A 27,074-nucleotide genomic window follows, 5' to 3' on the forward strand; every position below is an offset into this window, starting at 1 on the left:
CTCTTTCTTTCCTCTGACATCCTCTGGAAAATATTTCCTCAGAAATCTCTCTCTGAACACAGCCCAAGTGATCTCAGCATTCCCAGCATTTTCCAACTCAGTGCGGGTAGCAACCCACCAATCATCAGCTTCTTCTGACAGCATATGCGTACCGAACCTGACCTTCTGGTTATCGGCACACTCAGTTACTCGGAAGATCCTCTCGATCTCCTTCAACCACTTCTGAGCGCCATCTGGATCGTATGCTCCCTTGAACATTGGAGGATTGTTCTTCTGGAACTCACTCAGTTGACGAGCAGCTCCCATTCCCACAACATTCGGATTTCCTCCAAGTACTCCAGCTAGCATACCCAGAGCCTCAGCAATCGCAGCATCATCTCTACCTCTTCCAGCCATCTCTATTCTGAGAACCCAAACAAACTAAAACAATGAGTACTGATAGGGTTACACAACACCTATACCGTACAGGGGAAACAGAATAATTACGACTCGACTCGACCGACTATGCTCTGATACCACTAATGTAACACCCTTCTAAAATACCCCAAATATTTAATAAAAAAAATAATAAACATATAACAATTCAGAGTAATTATGCCATTCAAGAGTGTCACACATAATATTCATAACATTCAACCATATAACGGTCATGCTCTTTTATTAATTCAAAACATAAACATTTGCATAAAACGCAACGGATAGAGATCTCCTCAATCATGTAAAACATGTAACATTCACATGTAAATTATTCAACAAGGTAAATATCCCATCCCGATGTTACATCTATCAGAGCACGACCCACTAAGGAGACTACACTAGACTCCAAGCATTCGCTTCTACTCAACTCATTTCTCGTTACCTGAAAAATAGTTGTAAGGGTGAGTTCCTCAATCAATATAATAAGTATTATAGAACATAATGTCATGTTAAGCAATTTAACACATTAATCACCCTAATCGCAACATACAATCAGTAACAGCACATCAGCTCAACATCAACATAAAGCACAAGTATAATCTCAAATCATACTCCACAACAACTCAAACACACGTATAATATTGGAATACATCCATTCATATTATACGCCATACATACATTATGCAATGAGACTCCACACATGCGGTACCGACTATTCTTGAACATATAGTTCAAGCTCACCGATCCCTCCAGATACGGCTACTAAGCTCACTAGTCCCACTCATTTGAGACCTAGTGACTCACTCACTAATTCCTCACCATGGGAATTAGCTACAGCCCCGAAGGCTAGACTATGCACACTAATCATCTAGCATGCAAACATCAACAATAAATCCACAATGATTCACTCACTAATTCCTCACCATGGGAATTAGCTACAGCCCCGAAGGCTATGCTATGCACGCTAATCATCTAGCAATGCAGCATCAACAACAATTCACAATGGACATATGCTCACACTCTAAGCCATACAACAGTCCATTTACCAATACATGCATAATATATACATTCATAGCATTATGCATATCATCATACATCATCAACACATGTATCAACACATCATTATCATGTAAATCAATTAAACACAGCATTAGCACACTCCACTAATACCTATACTGCTCAAAACAGCGGGAATAATCCCTATTACATCATACGCCAACATAGGCCAACTCTCAATTATGTACACAACATTAAAAAGCCAATTTTTCCACTCTGCAACAGTGTTAACCGGTTAACGCCCTGGGTTAACCGGTTAACGCAGGCAAAACACGCTCACTGCCCAAAACTTAACAATGTTAACCGGTTAACGCCCTGGGTTAACCGGTTAACGCAGGCAAAACAGCACCAATTTCACAATTCATAACAGTGTTAACCGGTTAACACCCTGGGTTAACCGGTTAACGCAGACAAAACAGCAATTCCTGCGCTAACACAAGGCAGAATGCAGAATTCTCCGCATTTTCCGCCGTTGGAGGACTTCCGGACCTCCGATTCCGATTCCGTAAAAAGCTATACGTTCGGAATTTCACAACTAACCCAAACACAGAATCAATTACAGTCTAAATGCAATTTATCCAACATAATTCTTCAGCATCAATAATCCCAATTAGGGTCAAATTAACGGCTTATCACTACCCATCACATATTATCCCATAATACCCATTAATCGACGATAAACCCCCTTACCTGAGTTAATTCGGCGAATCTTTGAGCTCCAAGCTTTTCTCTCTTCAACCTTCAGCCCTTGCTCTGTCTCTTTGCCCTTTTCCTCTTTCACGATCGCTTTCTCTGTTTTTCACGTAAAAACCTTTTTACTCCAAATGGGCTCTTTTCCTTATTTCCAACATATATATATTTTCCAATAATAATAATAATAATAAAATTTCCAATTATTTAATTAAATTAATAAATAAATTATTAACTCAATTTAAATAATTATTTTATTATTATCGGGGTGTTACAGAATGTACCGTACGCTAGGCAGTATCTGAGGATTTGAAGGTCCAAATGGGTCGTCCGTTAGACCGTATTGGAGTTGTTGATAGTCAGAATGGATCGTACGTTAGACCGTATCTGAGCTGAAAGAGTCATATGTTGGGCCGAATCAGAATGAACCGTACGTTAGGCTGTATCTGATGATATTTGTTGTATTTGGAGTGAATATCTGGGGTGGGCTTAGAGATGCCACCATTGGGAGGATGTCAGAACGTTCGTCAGATGGATTATATCTGAGAGCTGTATTCGAATCTTGAATGTGATCAGGAGGATAATTAGCCTGAAAAATAAAGTTAGTTTCATGCAATGTCATGATGCATGAGATGTTTTATGCTTTCGAAAATAACTGCGAACGATGTATGCATGCGTATGCTGTGAAATGATGTGATGAGTGAATTAGGCGTCTGGAATAAATGCGAGCATTGTGTGCATGTATATGTTACGAAATGATGTAATGTATATGATGCGGTATGTGATGTGAAATGATGTAATGAATGCACTATGCGTCTGAAACGTTCCTCCAGGGAACTCTACTGGGGAGATAAACCTCAGTCTGCTGGTCGGAGACATTAGTATTGATGACCCTGTCTCGGCTGGGGGATACTTGATTTCTGTCTGACGATGGAAACACTGAACAGAGCCTGGATGGGGATGGAAGAGATGACCCATTTGTCTAGTAATGCCACTCTCTTCTGGGAAATAATTGGCGTTTCCAGGGAATCGAATTAGCAACGGATTCATTGGAAAGCGTGGTTAGACCTTCTCCTTGGTCCTGAAGTCTCGTAGTAGTTGCAATTTCCATTTTAGGCATGTATTTTTGATAAACATTGATCATATTCAAATGCATATATCAATTCAAATTAAATCAATGGACGTTTATGCAATCAAAACAGAGGAAGTAAAACAAAAGCATCTTTTTTTGGGAATAAAATTGGATTGATTTTGAAAGAGGGCCTACAAAGAGGCAACTTATGTACAAGGAGACAGACATCCTAGTAAGAGGACATTGCCAGGAAAACAGAGAGAAAGCTATGCGGGAGAAAATCCTATCAATTCTAATTTCACTACTGTCATCATGTCTTCAAGCATCTCATCTCCTGCTGTCGGATAGAAGTGATTGGTTTGTTCAGTCCCTTGAACTTGGTTGAAGCTGACAGAGAACGGGATGTAGTCATACGCTTTAATCCCTAACTTTTGCCTGGACCGCCTTTTCAGGTTTTCAGTCCACCGGGATACCCTTTTTTGCCCAAGCCGCCTTTTCAGGTTTTCGACTTGCCGGGTGTACATTTTTATATGTTTATCCCTAATTTTTGCCCGAACCCTTTTGGTTCGCCGGGATGCCCTTACTTTTGCCTAGGTACGTCGACCTAGCGGGTCTTTTTTATGCGTAGTATTTTTTAACTATGTCCGCGTTCACAGGATGCGGGAAGTCTTCGCCATCCATTGTAGCAAGTATCATGGCTCCACCGGAGAATACCTTCTTAACCACAAATGGCCCTTCGTATGTGGGAGTCCACTTGCCTCTGGGATCCCCTTGTGGTAGAATGATACGCTTTATCACCAAGTCGCCAATTTGATACATCTGTCTCTTGACTCTTTTGTTAAATGCTTGGGTCATGCGCTTCTGATATATCTGTCCATGACAAACAGCCGCAAGTCTCTTCTCATCAATCAAGTTTATCTGATCGAGTCGAGTCTGAATCCATTCATCTTCATCTAAGCCCGCCTCTTTCATGATTCTTAGAGAGGGAATCTGGACTTCCACTGGTAAAACGGCTTCCATTCCGTAGACTAAAGAGAAAGGAGTTGCTCCTGTCGAAGTGCGTACTGAAGTGCGATAACCATGGAGAGCAAACGGTAACATCTCATGCCAGTCTTTGCACGTTACTGTCATCTTTTGTATGATCTTCTTGATGTTCTTATTAGCAGCCTCTACGGCGCCATTCATCTTTGGCCGGTACGGGGAAGAGTTATGGTGTTTAATTTTGAACTGCGTGCAGAGTTCAGTAATCATCTTGTTGTTCAAATTAGTACCATTGTCAGTGATAATTCTTTCAGGGATGCCATACCGACAAATGAGATTATTCCTGATGAATCGTGCCACCACATTCTTGGTGACAGAAGCAAATGAGGCGGCCTCTACCCACTTTGTAAAGTAATCAATAGCGACAAGGATGAAGCGATGTCCATTAGAAGCCGTGGGTTTAATCTCTCCAATCATATCGATGCCCCACATTGCAAAGGGCCAAGGAGCTGTCAACACGTTCAATGGAGCAGGAGGCAGATGCACTTTGTCCGCATAGATCTGACACTTGTGGCAGGTTCTGGAGTGATGGTGGCAATCAGCTTCCATGGTAGACCAATAATACCCTGATCTCAGAATCTTCTTGGCCATTGTATGTCCATTAGAATGAGTCCCAAAAATACCGTTATGCATGTCTTCCATAATCTCTTCTGCTTCCTTTTTATCCACACAGCGAAGCAAAGTTGAGTCATGATTATGTTTGTATAATACTCCATTACTCAAAAAGAATTTAGCAGAGAACTTCCTCAGGAATTTTCTATCATTGATAGATGCCCCCTCAGGGTACTCCTGAGTTTCTAAATATCTTTTTACGTCGTGGAACCAAGGTTTCTCCTGTACCCCCTCAGTGTTAAGTTCGTAGCAATATGCGGGTTCGTCTAACCGTTCAATGGTAATCCTGGGAGCTTCACCGTCCCATCTGACTCTGAACATAGATGACATGGTAGCTAATGCGTCTGCCAACTGATTCTCCTCTCGTGGAATATGTTCAAATGTAATCTCTTCAAAGTATGGGATTAATGTCATCACCCGCTCTCGATAAGGGATGAGATTCGGGTGTTTGGTGTCCCATTCTCCTTTGATCTGACTGATTACCAAGGCCGAATCTCCGTACACTCTCAAAAACTTGATTCGCCGATCTATAGCAGCCTTGAGTCCCAAAATACATGCTTCATACTCAGCCATATTATTGGTACAATGAAAGCACAGTCTAGCAGTGAAAGGTGTATGGTAACCTCCGGGAGAAATGATTACAACCCCAACACCATGGCCCAATGCATTAGAAGATCCATCAAAGACCATAGTCCATCGGGATCCCAATTCGGGTCCTTCATCCGGTCCAGGTTTTTCATAATCAGTAACAAGCATGACATCCTCATCTGGGAACTCAAAATTCATAGATTGGTAATCATCCACCGCTTAATGAGCCAAATGATCAGCTAGCACGCTTCCTTTGATTGCTTTCTGGGTAGTATACTGGATATCATATTCTGTTAAAATCATCTGCCATCTTGCTATTCTCCCGGAGAGAGCGGGCTTCTCAAACATGTATTTGATAGGATCCATCTTAGAAATCAATAAAGTGGTATGATTCAACATATACTGTCTTAGTCGGCGAGCAGCCCAGGCCAAAGCACAACAAGTTTTCTCGAGCAGTGAGTATCTTGTTTCACAATCGGTAAACTTTTTGCTAAGGTAGTATATGGCATGCTCTTTTCGACCAGACTCGTCATGTTGCCCCAACACGCACCCCATTGAACTTTCTAACACGGTTAAATACATGATTAGAGGTCTCCCTTCAACCGGTGGCATCAGAATTGGGGGTTCTTGAAGATATTCCTTGATTTTGTCAAAAGCTTCTTGGCATTCGTCATTCCATATCATCTCTTGATTCTTCCTCAGTAATTTGAAGATGGGTTTGCAGGTAGCGGTCAAGTGGGAGATAAATCGGGCAATGTAATTCAAGCGTCCCAAGAAACCTCTGACTTCTTTCTCCGTACGGGGAACTGGCATTTCTTGAATAGCTCTCACTTTAGCCGGGTCAACCTCAATTCCTTTACCACTGACAATAAAGCCCAAGAGTTTACCGGATCTTACTCCAAAGGTGCATTTGTTCGGATTCAATCTCAACTTGTACTTCTTCAACCTCTCGAACAATTTGTGCAAATGATCGAGATGTTCTTCTTCAGTATGAGATCTGGCTATCATGTCATCCACATATACTTCCATCTCATGATGGATCATATCATGAAACAAAACCACCATAGCGCGCTGGTATGTTGCTCCTGCATTCTTCAAACCGAATGGCATTACTTTGTAGCAGAAAGTGCCCCATTGTGTCACAAACGTAGTTTTCTCCATGTCTTCAGGTGCCATCTTAATCTGATTATAACCCGAGAATCCATCCATGAAGGAGAATACTTTGTGTTGAGCGGTGTTATCTACCAGGACATCGATGTGCGAGAGTGGAAAGTCATCTTTGGGACTCGCTTTATTCAAATCTCTGTAATCTACGCACATTCGTACCTTACCATCCTTCTTTGGCACTGGCACCACATTAGCAACCCATTGAGGATAAGAAGTAACGGCTAGAAAACCGGCATTGAATTGTTTCATAACCTCGGCTTTGATTTTCTCAGACATTTCAGGACGCATGCGGCGAACCTTTTGCTTGACAGGCCGACAGTCCTCCTTCATTGGCAGACGATGCACTACTATGTTAGTATCCAATCCTGGCATGTCTTCATAAGACCAAGCGAAAACCTCTACATAGTCATGTAACATCCGAATCAATCTTTCTTTGACGCCGTTTTCCAATCCTGCTCCTATTCTGACTTCTTCTCTGTCCACTCCAGTACCTAGATTCACGACTTCGAGTGACTCTTCATGCGGCTGTATAGTCCTTTCCTCTTGCAGTAACAGTCTGGCAAGCTCTCCAGGTAATTCACAATCTTCCTCACTTCCATCTTCGGCTTGGTAGATCGGATTTTCAAAGTCATAACGAACAGTAGCGGAATTATTATCCATAGGATCCAGGGTGGATACGGATCTGCAATTCGTTACGTGAGTGTGTGTAAGAAAGCATAGCTTGTTTGAAAGACGACAGGAAAGATAAAGAGCGCAATATTTGAATGCAACAAAGTCCATTGATTTATTGAATATGAATATGCTTATGAAATGACAAAACCCTTAACAAATTAGCTATTGTGCCCCGGGCATGGACACAACGCTTGGAGAAGTTCAATTGAAAAAAATAAAAACTTGCAATACTAAACGGACAATAACAATTACTCCTGACTAAAGGAGATCGGGATAGTGTCTTCAGCCTCCCAATTATTGAGTCTGTCACCAATTGTTGGGAAAATCCAGCTATCCAGGTCGCAATCACTGTCAGCATCTTCTACAGCATTGATTTGATCTTTGACCATCTTTTCAGAGCTAAATCCCAGACCAGATTTATCAGACTTGTAGGGTGTGTTGATCAGTTGACCCCAGCCGGTACAGCCACCATCTTCAACCACAGCTTGAGCGTCCTTCAGGGAAACCATGGCAGGAGGAGTTCGAATAACCTCGGGCACATGGGGAGTTGGCTTAAGGACAGGACGGGGCGGAGGAACCACTTCAAATGACTGAGACGGAGTCTCGAAGAATTCACCATCCATCTCGACATATCTGAAGGTATGCACACTGCTGATAATATACTCCTCTTCCCCACACACAGTGACAATCTTTCCCTCTATTGGGTATCTCAGCTTTTGATGGAGAGACGAAGCTACAGCACCTGCCCCGTGAATCCAAGGGCGTCCCAGCAAGCAGGAATAGGCAGGGCGGATGTTCATTACATGAAAGGTAGTATTGAAGACTTGAGGTCCTATCTCGATAGGGAGAACAACTTCACCGTGGACAACACTCTTTGCACCATCGTAAGCACGCACCACAATGTCACTAGGCTTCAATTCAATGCCTTTACAGTCGAGTTTATCGAGCACGACTTTCGGTAGCACATTCAAAGAAGAGCCATTATCGATCAACACATGAGACAGGGTGATCCCCTTACACTCAATGGAGACATGCAGGGCTTTATTGTGATTCTTCCCTGCTGGTGTCAGGTCAGCATTGGAAAAACCTAGGCCACCGTCAACAGTCAGGTTAGCAACATAGTTCTCGAACTGATCGACGGATGTTTCCTGAGGTACATGAGCAGTCTTCAAGAACTTTATCAAGGCATTGGCGTGAGATTCAGAAGATAACAACAAGGACAACATCGAGATCTTAGATGGGGTATGCCCCAACTGTTCTACCACATCAAAATCACTTTTGCGGATGATCTTCAGCACTTCTTCCATTTCTCGTTTGGCAACGTCTTCAGTAGTGGCTTCGATCGGTATCTCTGACTGAGAAGGGTTGACTGGTTTCTTTCCTCGGTTCTCGGGAACTGGAGGTGAGATCTCTGGAGAGAAGATCCTTCCGCTTCGAGTAACTTTACTAGTCCCAACAATGTCGTTAGGATTAGCAGAATCACCAACTTGCTTTACACCATGGATGTAAACATCACCTCCATAATTCCACAGAATGGCTTTGCTTGAAGAATACGGTACTGGGCCAGGGGCAGTGATGATTAGGGAGGCTACTTTGGGCTCAGCAATAATCCTCACAGGTACTCTGGGAGCAGTAATCTTCACTGGAACTTTGGACCTTGCGATCACAGATACTTCTTCAATAGGGTTTTCCGTCTTAGAAACCCTTTCAAAGAGAATTGTACGATCGTCCATTAGCCGTTGAATACCATTCTTCAATTTCAAACAGCCCTCGGGCCAGAGTATGCAGAGATTGCAATCTTCAGTACAACCTGGAAATAAACCAGCTCGCAATAAATTCTTCTTTATGGTCGGGAGGGGAGATGTTAAGTCCGCTACAGTAGTGATGAGAGAATCGTCATCGAGAGCATTAACAGCCTTGTCATGATCAGGCATAGGAGCAGTGATGACATTAGGAGTCTCCGGAGGCTCGAACTCAATTTCCCCAGCGTCGATCATGTCCTGAATTTTGTTCTTTAACAGCCAACAATCGTTTGTATCATGCCCGGGGCTATCGGAGTGATATGCACACCTGGCATTGGGATTATAACGAGGCGAAGCAGTGTTGACATTTGCAGGAGGACCTCTGAGAGTGATTAAGTTTACCTTTAGCATACTTTGCAGTGCTTGTGCTAAAGTCATATTGAGCTTGGTAAACTGCCTTCTTGGTCTGTCTTGTCTTTGCTGGAAGTTTTGAGCTGGCGGGGCTGCGATCGTCACTGCTCCAATGGCATGGTCACCATTTTTCTTATTATGATTCTTTTGACCATACACAGCATTCGATTCATTCTTCCCATGGTAGGACTTTTTACTGCTTGTAGAAGTAGCCGCCTGTAACTTTCCACTTCGAATGCCGCTCTCCACCCGTTCACCTGTCAGTATAAGTTCAGTGAAACCTGATGAAGAACTCCCCAGTAGGTGGCTGTAGAATGGGCCAGTCAGGGTACCCATGAACAGGTCTACTAATTCTCGGTCAGTCATAGGGGGTTTGACCCTGCCGGCCAAATCTCTCCATTTCTGAGCATACTCTTTGAAGCTTTCTTTAGATCCCATAGCCATATTCTGCAACTGTAACCGAGTAGGCGCTAGCTCAGAATTATACTGGTACTGCTTATAGAAAGCTGTCGCTAAATCAGTCCAGGTGCGGATGTTAGAGCTCTCGAGCTGATAATACCATTCCAACTGTGTGCCAGACAGGCTCTCTTGGAAGAAATGGATCCATAGCTTCCTATCAGTGGTATGCGGCTGAATCTTTCTCACATAAGCCCTTAGATGCATCTGAGGACAAGACGCACCATCGTACTTAGTGAAAGTGGGGATTTTGAATTTGCGAGGAATGGTCACGTCGGAGACCAGACCCAAACTTTCGAAATCCAGACCAGGTGCCTTCTGACCCTCCATGGCTAGCATGCGTTCTTCCAGCAATTTGTACTTATCATCTCTTGGAGAGTACTGTTCATTTTCATACTCTTCATCGTCATCCTCAGGGTTGGAGAAATCAACATTCTCTTCCTCTGAATCATTCTCCGCCCCCTCTTCTGGGCCATTCGGGATTCCAAATTTGATTCCCGTAGCCTGTCCTTTACGCCTTCTTCCCGGGTTAATGAAGCTCACAGCTTTCTTGTCTTTCTTCTTTTCGACCAAAAGAGCCTTCAGTTCCTCCTGCCCCTTGGATAAGCTTAGCATCATCTCCTTGAATTGAGCATTCTGAGTCTGGAGATCTTTGACAGTTTGTTCGAGATCCATTTTCTGTGTAAGAGGCAGACCGTGAGAATATGGTCTTTTAGAATACCTGTTATGCAATGTTATGTCATGCGATGCAATGCATGAAATGTTTTCAAGGACTTTTGGAATTTAACTTTGCGTAAGTCCCCAACAAGAGAGAAATGTTTATTGCTAATTGATTTTTTTTTGAATGAATGTTCATTACAAAAGGAATAATACAATGAAAGCTCAAGTCTCCCAGGGGCGACTTCTTTTTGGGCGAAGATATGCATTGAGTCTTCGTTCCTCATTAAGCTGACTGGTGAGCTCCAATACTTTCTTCCTTTCTGCATTGAACTGAGTTTCGAAAGTATCCCTCTCCTCTCTCAACTGGGTCCAGGATCTTTTCAATTCCTCAACATCAGTAGGCATATCCGGATAAGGAATGATCTGGGAAGTACCTCCTTCGACCTCTGATTCAACAACCAATGGTCCGACTGCAGGATATGGCATGCCAAGTTCACGAGCTCTGGCGCGTACCCATCTGAGATAAGGCTCCATAGGAATAGAATTTTTCTTTCCTAAATTGCTTCTTTTCACCATGCCCCAAGCTCGCACAAACCTTTGGCGAAGACCTTGAGAGTCATTGTCATAGTCAAACACTATACCTCGAATAATCATTTTATGTGGACCATCTCTTCGAGCATGCCCAAACTGACGTAGGGCTAAGGCAGGATTATAAGTAATACCTCCTCTTATCCCCATGAGTGGTACACTAGGGAATTCTCCACAACGGTCGATGATGACAACATCTTCTCTGAGGTTAGAACACCACCGGATGTCTGAATGGGAGAGTGCTATTATCCTTTGAGACCATTTCAGATTTTGATCATTCTTCAAGATTGATTGAGGAAGGTGCGAAATAAACCACCTAGACAACAAAGGTACGCAGCACATGAGAGTCCCTTGTCTCTTCATAGTACGAGTGTGAAGGGAATGCAAAATATCTCCGAGCAAGGTAGGCACAGGGTTATGAGTGAGAAATATCTTAATAGCATTCATGTCTATGAACTGGTCTGGATTAGGGAATAAGACCAAACCATAGATCAGTAATGCTAGAACATCTTCAAAAGCATGGCCATTCATAACCTTTAGGAATTCTCGGGCCTTACCTATCAGAAATTTGGCAAGTAAGCCCTTAACTCCACTTCTTGTTATCCAATTGGTCTCAATGTCAGACTTTGTCATGTGTAAAGCTGCGGCAACTTCTTCAGACTTCGGAATCTTTTCCAGACCACTGAAAGGTATGTGATCAAGGATAGGTATCCCAAGCAGCTTGGAAAACTCTTCCAAGGTGGGTACCAACTGATAATCTGGGAAAGTGAAGCAATGATGTTTAGGATCGAAGAACTGGAATAGGACTCTCATCATATCTTCTTTGAAACCAGTGGTAACCAAATTGAGGAGATGACCATGTTTCTTGTTGAACTGAGCATGATCGGGGAGTTCCGACACCAAATCCTTGAGTTGAGGGGAGATCGTTACAAGATTGATCCGGATAGTCTTCCTGGAAGCCATAACCTGTTCAACAGAGCAAAGCTAAATCCCTAAGTCCTTGAAACGGTTAGTATAATGCCATGATGTTATGATGTTATGATGTTATGAGGTTATGCAAATCACACAACAATCATTCCTAGGTTTTAAGGCTTGCATGAGTTCCATAGGTAAGTACCCTCCCCACTGAAGTTTGGTCGGTTCAACCTGTCCTAGAATAGTAACCGGGTTCTAGAAGGATCTCAGATCATCGACCTTTCTTTAAGTCCACTTCAGTGCAACACCAAGTGGTTGACCAAAGCTTCCCTAAAGTCCAATCTCAAAGAGTGTAGCATCGAGTATCAACCAGCCCCAGTCGGAACCGAAGTCAGTTATCTCACTACTTTCTAATGGCTAGGATGAGTCAATTAGGGTTCTAAAGGTCTGGTTAATGCTTTGATGACACCACGCGAATGCCAAATTTTTCCTCAAGTGAACATGAGGAACATCAGGACATCCAAAGTGTCACATTAAATGTAGCTATCATTTTAACCATTCCAGTATACGCCGGATAGTCGCGATGATCTATTGCTACTCACCTAAGGTATACTAGATCCGGGTGTAGGATCTTTCACTCAACAATTCCCTTAAAAGAAGGAACAATTAGGAAAACATAGATGATTTTTTTTTTTTTAAGATGGACCTCTCTTTGTAATCCCCAGCAGAGTCGCCAGTTCTGTCATACGGTGAACTGGACTTTGTTGTGTTTTTAATCGCAATGTCGCGGTTAGCAAGAGTCGCCACCGACTTTTCTTTTATCCCATAAGGAAAGGTGGAAAAGAACAGGAAAGACCTTAATTTAGATTCTTAGGTTCGGGAGGTACGTTATACAAAGGGAAGGTGTTAGCACCCTTTGTATTCATGGTTATCCATGGGCTCTTAATTGCTCAATCATTTATGTTTTCCTTGTTTGAAAAAGTGTTTTGAGAAATGTGTGAAAAATGTTTTGAAAATGAGAATTTAACTTTATAATGATTCTTGCATGAATGTATACAAAGCGGTTATCTCATTTAGATTTGAAAGTTATTTAGAAAAATATAACTCAGCAATGATCCTAGTACGGATGTATGCTAAGTGGTGATTTTCCAAAAAAGGATGTTTGAAATGTGTAAGGTGGGAGAAATATTTTAGGTTATGAATGAGCAATTAAGGGTTATACCTGTCCGAGGTCTTTACCGTCATTTTCTATCCTTGTGAGGGTAAAACTGTCCTTACTATTGAGAAGTAAGTAGTTTTATCCTTGGGATGTAGAAGGGTCATCGTAGGGTCATTGATTGGTCATTGAAGGCAACAGTTATGAGGATACCTTAGCATTCGAAGGGACTATCATCATTTGGCCATAGGCTACACCGGAGGGTCATCAAGGGACAAAATCGTATTTTCGAAGGCAACATCCGAGGGACCATGATTTATTTTATGATGATTTAATCGAAGGGCCATTGCTAAGTGTATCCCCACATTCGCGGGACATGACCGTATTACGTAATCGGGGGTAACAAAGGGAGGTCCGATACCATTTATTTAAAGTCCATATTTTAACGTTCATTAGGTAATTATGATGAATCTCCACATTAAAATCAACACATTAAAATCAATACATTAAAAATTAATACATTAAAATTAATTAGGCAATCAATATGAATCTTCACATTAAAGTGAAGTAATTTAGAATCCATCTCCACGAAGGTCTCCCACACGTGAAGTGGAGTACTTAGCCGGCCGCTTCATTGGGGATATGGAAGCCTTTACACCATTCAACACACGGGTTAGAGCATTGAGATAAAATATGATTTGACAATTGCACCATAAAATAGACATAACAGTTATGAGTTCAGGCCAAGTGATGCAAAAATCGCAATTAAATAAACATAAGATAGAACAGCAAAGAGACAAAGCAGTCACTGCCCCGTTCGCCTCTGCTTCGCCTAGCGAAGGCTCAGCGAATGCTCGCTGCAGGCTCGCTTAGCGATGAGCTAGCGAGCGGCCACGGGTTTGGAATTTGACAGCAGCATGACTTCCGAAAACCTGCACTCTTATGGCATTTGATCACAGGCATAGCATAGACAATTATACAGGATGTTCATACTTAGATTCCCGTACGAAATCGAATTACATATCAAAACTTTAATCGGAATGCATCATGTATGTAAAGAATATCAATTGGAAACGTAAAACAGCGGTGATACGCAAACCTGTGTGCAATTGCGATATTGAAAGGGACTGATTGCTTGGAGGCCGGATTGAGTTGGGCGGCGGTAGCTTCGGCGCGGGTGGGCTGCCTTCAGGTTAGCAGGGTTTTTGCACCAGGGTTTCCGTCCTTCGTCCTGGTCTCTCCGTTTCGGTGTCCGTCCGTCTGTGTCTTTGTCTTTTTCGTGGCTGAGGAGCTGGTATTTATAGTAGTAGAGGTGACCTAATGGGCTTAAAATGAGGTCCAAAACTTCAGATTTTCGCCAGCTTCGCTAGGCGAAGGAATTGCTCGCCTAGCGAGCAAGCCATTCTGGGCTTTTTTCTGGATCTGGTGCTTTGCTGGGCGAGTGTCATGATGAAGTGTTCGCTAGGCGAAGGAATTGCTCGCCTAGCGAGCAAGCTATTTTGGGCCGTCTTTGGATTGGGCCTGTTGTGAGCTGGGCTTTCGTTCCTTTAGAGTCAGTGCCTTGCAGAACAAGTCAGAGGAAAGCTTTGTAATATCGATGGGCAAATTTTGGGGTATGACAACCACCATTCGACCTGAAACCACTATGGACCCTAGATGTAAAATTAAGTGCTTTATTGTTGATCAAACGTTGTTCATAACTGAATGACCATAAAGACAGTTGATGGATACTCCACGAAGCACGCTGAGGGATGAGTGACCTAGATGGAATTTGCCCATCATGCGTAACAAGATAAATGTCTAAGGGCCCAATATTGAACTGGATAAGGATGACACGGTCTATGCGTTGTGTTCAATATAGACATGGGGAAAAAAGGGTAACTGTACATACAAGTATTATCACAAAAAGGGATTTGTCAGAACACATGACATTTTCGTGTCTCGGGTAGTAGTGATGTGCTGATAGATATCGCTCACTGTTTATTATATTAAATACATGATTTAAATTGTCAATATCGTAAAAACCTACAGGGTCACACACAAAAGGACAAAGGAACACCGTAAGGTACAATGAACTTAAGTGAATTGTAGAACATCGTAAGGTATGATGCACTTAAGTAGAATACGAAATGTGGTAAGGTACAACGCGCTTAAGTGGTTTTCGATATAACATAAGATATGGGCCACATACACTTAAGTGGACTTTTTAGCTTGCAACCCACACAAGTGGTTCTATAAATAGAAACCTTGTGCAGAAGCATTTCACTTGATGAAATTTCGTTTCTCTCTCTCTCTCTCTCTCTCACACACACACACACACACACACACACACACATACACACGCACACACACACACACACACATACACACACACACGTACACACACACACACTCTCAAAGCCTTCATTCGTAGCAGCTAGCACTGAGACTGAAGGAATCCGTTCTTGTTGACTGAGTAGAGGCGTTATCACCATTCAATGCTCGTGATCACTCCTTAGATCTGCATCAAATGTTTCAATCGCCACAAGAGGTAATTGTTTCTATCATTGGTCATGCTCATTCGTAAGGATCACTAAAGGAAAATTTTTAATTTCCGATGCATTTTGGATCGCAATTTTCCTTCATATATATAGGTGAAAATATGGCTAAAAATTAAAAGGCTTAAATGCAATTTTGGTCCTTCTATATTCATTTTGATAACTTTTTAATCCCCATTTAAAAAATTCAGTTTTATGGTCCCCCTAATATCTGATTTCATGTTTTTTTGTTTAGTTCCCCATGACAAAACAATCTCATTTGCACATGTGGCATTGGAATCTATGAGGTGCCATTTTTTTTTTTGCCATGTCATTAAAAATATTTAAAAATTTAAAAATTGATTATTTAAAAAAGAAATTAATGACGTTACATTAGTAAAAAGAATGAATTTTTAAATTTTTAAACATTTTTAATGATATGACAACTATAAAAAAATGTCACGTCATAGATTCCAATGTCACCTATGCATATGTGACAGTTTTGTCACTAGGGACCACCAAGAAAACATAAAATTTGATACTAGAGGACCATGCAACTGGTTTTTTTTTAAATGGGGACTAAAAAGATATCAAAATGAATATAGGGGGACCAAAACTGCATTTAAGACAAAATAAAACAATTCATGGGCCAAAGATTAAGTTAAGCCATAAATCAGAAGTTAAGGAAATCCTATAAGGAGTCTTGGCCATTTCTATCTTAATCTTTTCCTTTTCTCTTTTGTATATTCTCACAACATCAACCTTATCGGTATTTCTAGTGATAGAAATGTAATCATGATTCAAGTACTGAAACCAAGTTGTAATCTCTTCAAACTCATCAAATTTAAAAGGAAGGTCCTGCTTGATAATTAGTCGAGCACATATTTCACGAGATACCAAATTATCAAGCTTTAATGATTTTAGCTTTCCTTGCATGTCTAACATCATCTGACCAATATCTCCAAAATTAACTTTCTTACAAACTTCAAGATGATTTTTTAGAGAACTTGTCCTATATCATTTTCCTTCACATGCATATTATGTACCACATGCATTGCATTTTTCTCTTTGCCTTCCCTCATTATCCAACCCTTATATCATAGTAACAAACTTCCACACCTGAGATTTCTGCTTTCTCTTAGTGTTTTTCATTTTACTAGGTTCCCCTGATAAATTACTATTAGGTTCCACCGACTCATAATCTTGTTCAACAGTTAGGTCCAAATCTACATCATGACTCTCATCAATTGGAGCTAAGAAATCTATATCCAAACTAAGTCCTAAAACATAATAAACACAATAAATACAAAATTAAATATTAAAAAACCATTTATTAAAGATAATATATTATTTTAATGTGTAAACATATAGAATTAGTCATAAAATATATAAACTACATGATTAACTTTCAAAGTTATGTCTCATAGATATATATCAGACTGAGTTATCACTATAATAAATAACACTTTTCATGACGAAACTTTTATCTTGAACAATAGAAAACTGAGGTATAAAGCCAATGCATGCTATTTTTTATTATTTAAAAAAATAAAAACCCATACATTCCCTCGGTTTTTCATAACACCGAGATGAAAAACAACTCAGTATAAGCTTTGATTCTCATTTATCGCAATTTATGATTTTATTTGTTTATAAGTGCACTACGCCAAAAACTGGAATAGACAGCGCATCTTAGAGGGCGCTTTCTTAAAAAATCGCACTCTAAAGTGAAGAGAAAAAATAAGGAGCGAACAACTGGAATAGACAGCGCACTTTAGAGGGCGCTTTTGTAACAAAACGCCCTCTAAAGTGAAGCGAAAAAATAATGAGGAAATGGAGGGACACCAATAGAGGGCGCGTTTATGAAAGCGCCCTCTAAGGGTACCCTTAGAGGGCGCTTTTTAAAAAAGCGCTCTCTAAGTCCATGTACATTTCCAGTTTATAAGGCGCTCTTGGAAAGCCTTAGAGAGCGCTTTTAGAAGCGCCCTCTTAGGCCCCCTTTAGAGGGCGCTTTTTTTACACAAGCGCCCTCTAAGGTCCCCTTTAGTAAACATTAAAATTATAACATATACTGCATGTCTCTTTATTTTCCCTCTCTATATGCTATTTCGTTTATGTAATTGGGTTTTCTCTCTACTGCGATTACTCTCGTCCTCCGTTCGTTCTCCCTCCCTCACCGTCGTCGTCGCCGTCGCCTTTTTCTGCTGCTGCGTTCACGTTCACTGAGTTATCTGCGTCCACCGTCGCTGTTCACTTTCTTCTCCATCGTTACCGTCACCTTGAAGGTATTTCTCTTAATAGTTTGTATTTTCAGGTGTTTGATTAGGGCATTTTCTAAACTGAGTTTTACATTTTGTGCATTATGTTGATTAATGTTGTTTAGGGCAAACGAGCACTATATGGTGTTCATGAGCACCTTGTTGTAAGGTTTTTTATTTCTGATTGAAAACTAATGTCATTTGGAATGTGTTTGAGCTTCTGCTTGGAAGTTTGATGATTATGGATGCAAGTTTGTTCATGTTCCAAACACCATAAGTTTGCATTGGTCTTTTGTATGCAGTAGGTGTGTGTGAGTTTGTATTCAATAATAATGAAAAAAAGAGAGAGTTTAGATTGTTGTAACATGAGAGAAATGGAAGGTATATGAATGTGTTTTTTGTGTAGCTTCACGAATATGGTCATTGTCTTACTTGGGTCTTATTGAATCATTTCTATATTACAGATAAAATGGCTAGTAACCAAGACGATACCCATGACGGGAGTGGATCACGTAACAATGTTGAAAAAGAAATCAAACGAGGATTGACTGTTATGAAGTCAATCATTCGTGCAAGAGACAAGGGTGAAAAATTTGAAGTACATTGGAGTGCTGAAGACCAACTAATTGAGCCTAACGATTCAATGTTGGCAAGTTACATTGGTTTCCTTGTTCGACAACATATTCCGATTACATGTGATAATTGGAGAAATCCGGAATTGAAGGTTGGCAAAGAAAAAATATGGTCCGAGATACAGGTACTTACCATATATTGTTATATGTTTTTTTTTGACTATTTGTTGACCATATATTGTTATAATATTACTTATAATAACACACTCCATGTGTATGTTTTTTAGAGATCCTTTCACATCGATGAAAGCCGGCAAAAATATTGTATTCAATTGGCCGGAAAAAGACTCTGAGGATTTCGATCCTTTTTGTCCAACAAATTTCTCAAGGATGAGGAAGGAAAATTTGTTGAAGCAAAACGGCCAATGAAGTATGCGGAGATTATTTCAGCCGAAGAATGGGATAACTTTGTCGCCAAACGAAGAAACGAAAAATTCCATGTAATGTCTATTAATTATGGTATTATACAATTGTTAAGTTACTTGGTTCTGATATGCCTTAAACTTTTTTATCCAGGAAGTAAGCGACAAAAATCGGAAAAGGGCATCAAAACCCGCGTATCCGTACAAAAAAGGGCGTACGGGATGTGCACGGTTACAACAAAGAATTGTGAGTATATTCAAATGCTATGAGCTTATACATTGTCACAATATGTTATAATTGATGATCTTATAATCTGATTCAATGTGTAGCTAGCCGAGGAGAAAAGTGACGCAACATCTCTTCCGGAGCACGTATTGTGGAAGGCTGCTCGGGTTGGGAAGGATGGGGTTGTCGTTGAAGCGGTTCAAAATGTTTATGACGAACGTGTAAGTATATGTAACATTATTTCTTTAATTATATCGAAAATTTTGTTAGACATATAATTCATTTTTAATCTCCTCTAATAATATTTCAGGAGACTTTATCCCAAACCTTACCTTCAACCGAGGTCCAGGATTGCAGGAGCGTACTTAGTCGAGTACTAAATGTTCCTGAGTATTCCGGTCGTGTGAGGGGTAAGGGTTTTGGTGTGACTCCATCGTCATTTTATAAAAAACCAAAAACAAAAAATCCTACCAACAAAGAGGTGATGGAGACCTTGGCGGAGTTAAGGGCACAAGTACTCGAACTGCAAAAGGAGAATGCAAGGTATAGAGAGGAAAGGTGAGGTTCCGAGGCAAAAGATACTAGTGACCGAGCTAGTATCAATTGTCAACCGAAATTTCCCGAGGTAATTATATATGTTATTATGAAATTAAAATAACACTTTTTTACTTGACACATATACACGTTAACAATAACATTTATTATTGGTTTAGGGCATTACACCTTGTCAGCTGTATCTATCGTCACCAACTTATCGCTAAGTATTAATTGATATCCATAAATCAGAAGTTAAGAAAATCCTATAAGGAGTCTTGGCCATTTCTATCTTAATCTTTTCCTTTTCTCTTTTGTATATTCTCACAACATCAACCTTATCGGTATTTCTAGTGATAGAAATGTAATCATGATTCAAGTACTGAAACCAAGTTGTAATCTCTTCAAACTCATCAAATTTAAAAGGAAGGTCCTGCTTGATAATTAGTCGAGCACATATTTCACGAGATACCAAATTATCAAGCTTTAATGATTTTAGCTTTCCTTGCATGTCTAACATCATCTGACCAATATCTCCAAAATTAACTTTCTTACAAACTTCAAGATGATTTTTTAGAGAACTTGTCCTATATCATTTTCCTTCACATGCATATTATGTACCACATGCATTGCATTTTTCTCTTTGCCTTCCCTCATTATCCAACCCTTATATCATAGTAACAAACTTCCACACCTGAGATTTCTGCTTTCTCTTAGTGTTTTTCATTTTACTAGGTTCCCCTGATAAATTACTATTAGGTTCCACCGACTCATAATCTTGTTCAACAGTTAGGTCCAAATCTACATCATGACTCTCATCAATTGGAGCTAAGAAATCTATATCCAAACTAAGTCCTAAAACATAATAAACACAATAAATACAAAATTAAATATTAAAAAACCATTTATTAAAGATAATATATTATTTTAATGTGTAAACATATAGAATTAGTCATAAAATATATAAACTACATGATTAACTTTCAAAGTTATGTCTCATAGATATATATCAGACTGAGTTATCACTATAATAAATAACACTTTTCATGACGAAACTTTTACCTTGAACAATAGAAAACTGAGGTATAAAGTGTAGCACCTCAAATTTGCACCCATCATTGTACATACATTTTCATACTAGGTCATAGCATATCATGGTCCATTGCATAGCATTGCATTGCCTCTTTTGCCTCAAGTGCAAGCAAGTCAAGAAATTAGGTCAAACTGGTCAGGAGATCAGTCAGTCAAGCAAGCAAGCACAATTTTCATTGAGCCAGGGCCCTAGGGTTGGTCCAACATGTTCACATGACTTGGGGATCCATTTGAAGTGTTTTGGTCAAGGATTGGATGTTCAGAAGTCATCAGTTCATGCACAGTCAGGCAAAGAACCCTAGACAGTCAACAGTCAGTCAAAGCAGTGGATGGTGGCCATTCTTGTGGAATTTGGGCACCATGCTCATTAATCAAGAGTTCATATGTCTTGGGACATCATTTGAAGTCAAGTTCTCAAGGAATTAGGGTTTGGAATTCACCAGAAGAGGTTCAGTCATCCAAAACCCTAGAAAAGTCAACTGTTGGTCAACTGTTCATTTAATCAGTGATTTGTTGATGGAAAATGGTTTGAGAGATCTTATTCGTGTCCAAATAGTCCTCATATATCATGTCAAACACCATCATGGAAGAATTTGAAGCCAAATCAGAAATTTCCCAAAATGGAAACTGGACCTGTAACTGAAACTTACCAAAAATGGAAAGTCTTGATCCTCAAACTTACATCATGATACAAGCTTCAAATGAATTTTTGCCCAACATGAAAGTTGAAGATCTTGTTCTCCCATTTCCAAAAAGTCCAAGAACTCTCAATTCCCATGTATGGTTGGCAAGTTATGATCGAATCGATTTCAGAAATTTTGGAACTTCAAAAGGCCATATCTCTCAAACCATTTGGCCAATTTTGGTGGGGTTTTTTCCTACAAGTCACATTTGATCCCCTCTTTCCAAAAATATAAATTTCATGAGCCAGAACTTCACCAATCAAAATGGCATTTTTTGACTTGTCCCATTTAAATTCAAGTTTGACCAAGGGTTGACTTTTTGATATAATCATTTTTTTACCATTTGGCCATTCAAATATGTTTAGAAATCAGATTTTGGTCATGTTACAAGGTCAAAATTATGCAGTACATGTAAACCATGCCAAGTTGCTTGAAATGTGGCCAAAAGTACAAGTTTCACCAAATCCATCTCACCATCTCATTGGACCATGCTTGGTACCGCTCATAGCAGATTTCTAACATCATTTTTCTGTCAATTGGAACCTCATTTGCAGCCTAAAACCAACAGAAGAAAAGGCCATTCCTAGCTTGCTTGAAGTTTGGAAAGAAAGTACAATTTTCACCAACTATACTCCACATTTTCATGGCCTTTGATTCAAAACAAGAAGCAACATCAAACAGCAGAGATTATGATCATTTTCTGTCATATTGCAAGCCCCTAGCACACTACACAAAAACAGGAGGAAATGACATTCTCTCAAAAAATCTCTCATTTGGCTCCATTTGAATTTTTGCTAAAAATCCTCATAGAACTTGCCTTGATTTCTTTTGTTCCAATATACATAAACTTTCTGGAGGTGAATTGAAGTTAGCAAACCACCATTTTCGAGCTGTGTTCTTTAAACTTTCACATTGAGCATTTCCATGACAGTTGGGATTTTGAGAAGAACCAAGCATCATTGAACTCCATTCCTTCGTCCATGCGTCTCCTGGGGTACTAAAGAAATTCTGTTTTTACCTTTCAAGGCCAAAAGACCACAAACTCATCACTGCCATAGCCAAAGCTTCAGAAAAAGGTTAGAATTCGCGTGGCTCAGTTCTGGTTTTTAAGCATACAATCATGAAGTTCGTTTCACCCTGATTCCATTGATATAAAATTCGATTGAAATAGTGCACCGTAGGCGAAGTTAGGGACGTTTGAAGTTTTGGTACCATTTGTTCTTCCCTTCGATTTGAGAAATTGGTGATGAATTAGAGCGTTTGGACCTTGGATTTGGAACCTATGATCGATAACCTTTCGATTGGTATATTTATTTTAGAATTCTGGAAATTTTGGAAGAGGAGCACTGTTGCTCCGCCGTCTCCACGAAGGAGACGGTTGTTTCAGCCGCACCGGCCGGCGCCTGCTAGGGCTCGGTCACTGTTGGGCTTACGTGGACGCCCAGTGGCCATTCCATTGGCCCTGCGTCCGTTGACCAGGCCACGCGGGACAAGACCACTTAAGTGGTCGCCACATCAGCAAGTGGCTTGGACTTGTTTTGGCCCCCAGTTTCTTCATTTAATTACCGTTATGCCACCGGTTCCTCTTTTTAAACCCATTTAAATAATTTCATCTCAATTTTTATTCCATTTTATGCACCCAACTCACAAAAATCATAACATCTTCATTTCAAATCCAAATTTCATGGGAATTTTTGCATTGTGTTCATCTGAATCTCTACTTTTTTATCATGATTTTTATTGATTTTTTGGATGGTCGAATTTTAAATGGAATTAGGGTTTTGTTCATGTATGCAAATTTTGTACACTTTGCCAAAACCTTTGTGAAATGGTGATACTTTATCCAATGGCTCCCAAATTTTTTGTGCCTAAACTAGACACACTCATGGTGATCTTGGTGTAGAGTTTGTGAATTTATCTTATCTGGATTGTGAGTTATGAATTTTTGAATTAGGGTGTGACAATTTGTGTCACACCACTGATGTCCAACTTCATGATTTTTGATACCATGCTTCCTGACCTCCAATTGATCTGATTTTTTGCATGAACCTACTCTTGTATGTCTAGTTTACATGTGAATTTTCTTGGATTTATTGGTGGCATTTCATAATTGTTTGAGATTTTCTCCCCTGCTTAGTCACATGTTGACTTTTTGTGACACATGTTCCCATTTCATTTGTGAAATTCTCATACTTTATTGGATGGACATGAAATTTTACATGAGATAACTAGACATCCTCATCTTTGCCATGGTTTTAGTCCCATTCATTTATCATACACCATCTCTGATTTATGATTTTTCTAAGTTGATGCATGTTTGGTTGACTTCATTGAGCATGTTCAAAATGGCTTTGACTTTCTGATTTTCATTGACTGCCTTCCACTTGTCCAAATGAGATGAAATTTGACATGCTTACCATGCTGTGGGGTGTGATTGATCATGATTTATTTGATGATTTTTGGAAATGTTTGAGATTGCTTTTGATTCAAGTCTTGCTGTTGACTTCTATGAGCTTCTAAGTGCCATGTTTTGACCTAAATTGTTCATGAAATGATGATGATGATTGATATGAATGTGAAACCCAATTGGGTTTGTTTCTTGAATGTTTGAACTTGATTTTGATTGGGCATTGCTTGCTGTTTTGACTTTTTCATTCTCCTTTGACCCTAGGCTTGTCCTAGTGGTCCTGTTACTCACTTTTGAGCTTGTGTTTTCAGGTTGACCAACAAATGACCAATGAGACCAATTCTTTTTGATTGAGCTTGCTTGAATATCATTGTCTAACTTGTTTGTTTTGTAGGTGGCTTGGCTCACATGCCTTAAGCTTTATGCCCTGCACATCCACTTGCCCCTAATTTACTGCTGATGTCTGTTTCTTTTGCTTTGTTTTGAAGTTGCATACTAACATCTGCTTGACTGTTTCAGGTGCTTTTAGTTGCTCAGTTCCTTGTGAACTTTTGCTTTGCTTTGCTTGTATAAGCAATTTGCTTTGAGGTATAACTTCCTAACTTCATGTAGTCTGGAAGACCTGGCCTGTTACTTGGCCAGGCAACTGTCTGAAGTCCTCCTTAAGAGGCAATGTTTGTGGATGTTTAATTTTGTCCTTGCATAGAGTCAAAGACCTCCTAAGTGAAGAGGCAATTGGCAGAACCCAAGGGATATGCAACCTATCCCCTGCTATTCAGTGTGTCATCTGCTTTGCTCACACCACTGTGTTGATGCATTGCAGATACAAACCCAAGATCTTGTACAATTGTACAGTTGAGTCAGTTATAAATGTGTAGAAGGGTTCCCCCTTTCTGAACCCACACATTCTTGTCTTGAGCTCTCCCAGGCCAGGGATAAGAGCTGTGAAGTCTTATCTTCACTCACCCTTCATCAGCTTCACCTTAGCCCCTCAATGGCAAGGTTAAGAGCTAACATTACCCAGTTCCAGAGGTTTGTTTGTTGAGGTTGATATGACCCCTCGACCAAAACCTAACCCTTGTTTGAGCCACTTGTGTGCATATAGTGTGTGCTACCTGTGCTATCTGTAACACCCTTCTAAAATACCCCAAAAATTAATTAAAATAATAAACATATAATCAGAGTAATAGTGCACCAAGGGTGTCACACAAACATTCCACACCATTTAAACAATATAACAATCATGCTCTTTTATTTAATTTAAATATAAAGTATTTGCACAATTACGCAGCGGATAGAGATCAACTCAATCATGCAAAACATGTAACATCACATGTAATTTAGTTCAACCACAACAACAATAATAATCAAAGTGTTCCCGCCCGATGTTACATCTATCAGAGCATGACCCACTAGGGAGACTACACTAGACTCCAAGCATTTGCTTCTACTCAACTCATTTCTCGTTACCTGAAAAATAGTTGTAAGGGTGAGTTCCTCAATCAATATAATAAGAATTATAAAACAACATGTAATGCCAAGTAATTAACACATCAATCACCCTAATTGCAATACACATTCAGTAATAGCTCATTGGCTTAAACATCATACTCAACATCAATATACAATACCAGTATAATCTCAAATCATACTTAACAACAACACAACACACGTATAATATTGGAACACATCCATTCATATTATACGCCATACATATTTTTATGCAATGAGACTCTACACATGCGGTACCGACTATTCTCGAACATATAGTTCAAGCTCACCGATCCCTCCAGATACGGCTACTAAGCTCACTAGTCCCACTCATTTGAGACCTAGTGACTCACTCACTAATTCCTCACCATGGGAATTAGCTACAGCCCCGAAGGCTAGACTATGCACACTAATCATCTAGCATGCAAACATCCACAACAACCCACAATGGTTCACTCACTAATTCCTCACTATGGGAATTAGCTACAGCCCCGAAGGCTATGCCATGCATGCTAATCATCTAGCAATGCAACATCAACAATAATTCAAGAATAACATATGCTCACACTCTGAGCCATACAACAGTCCATTCACACATACATGCATAATATATACATTCACAGCATCATGTACATCATTATACATCATCAATCTTTCATCACATAAGCAAGTCAGATTATACCAAACAACAACCACAATATTAGTACATTTCAATATTGCATATACTGCTCAAAACAGCGGGAATTTATCCCTATTACACCATAGGCAACATAGGCCAACCCTCAATTAGGTACACCACATTTAAAAACAATAATCTTTTCACTCTGCAACAGTGTTAACCGGTTAACGCCCTGGGTTAACCGGTTAACGCAGGCAAAACTCACTTTCTGGCAAAACGCAACAGCGTTAACCGGTTAACGCCCTGGGTTAACCGGTTAACGCAGGCAAAAACTCAATATTTTCACATTTCAATACAGTGTTAACCGGTTAACACCCTGGGTTAACCGGTTAACGCAGACCAAACAACAATTCCTGCGCTAACACACGGCAGAATGCAGAATTCCGCCGTTGGAGGACTTCCGGACCTCCGATTCCGATTCCGTAAAAAGCTATACGATCGGGAAAACATTACTCACACAAATACCGATTTAATTTCAACTTTCAGCACAGTTCATCCAACAACATTTCAACATTTACAAATCCCAATTAGGGTCAAATTAACGGCTTATCACTACCCATGACATATTATCCCAAAATACCCATTAATCGACGATAAACCCCCCTTACCTTAACAATCCGGCGAATCTTTGAGCTTCAAGCCTTTCCGTTCTTCAACCTTTGCTCTTCAGCTCCTTTCTCCTCTTCTCTGCCCTTTTCCTTTTTCACGATTTCTCTGTTTTCACGTGAAAATGTTTTTACTCCCCAAATGGGACTTTTTCCTTAATTCCAACTTATATATATTTTCCAAATAATAATTATTATTCCAAAATAATAATAATTCAAAAAAAATAATAATAATAATAAAATTTCCAATTATTTAATTAAATTAATAATTAAATTATTAACTCAATTCAAATAATTATTTTATTATTATCGGGGTGTTACAACTCTCCCCCACTAAAAGAGTTTT

The sequence above is a fragment of the Lathyrus oleraceus genome, chromosome 7 (assembly GCF_024323335.1).
Source record: "Lathyrus oleraceus cultivar Zhongwan6 chromosome 7, CAAS_Psat_ZW6_1.0, whole genome shotgun sequence".
Lineage (NCBI taxonomy): Eukaryota > Viridiplantae > Streptophyta > Magnoliopsida > Fabales > Fabaceae > Lathyrus > Lathyrus oleraceus.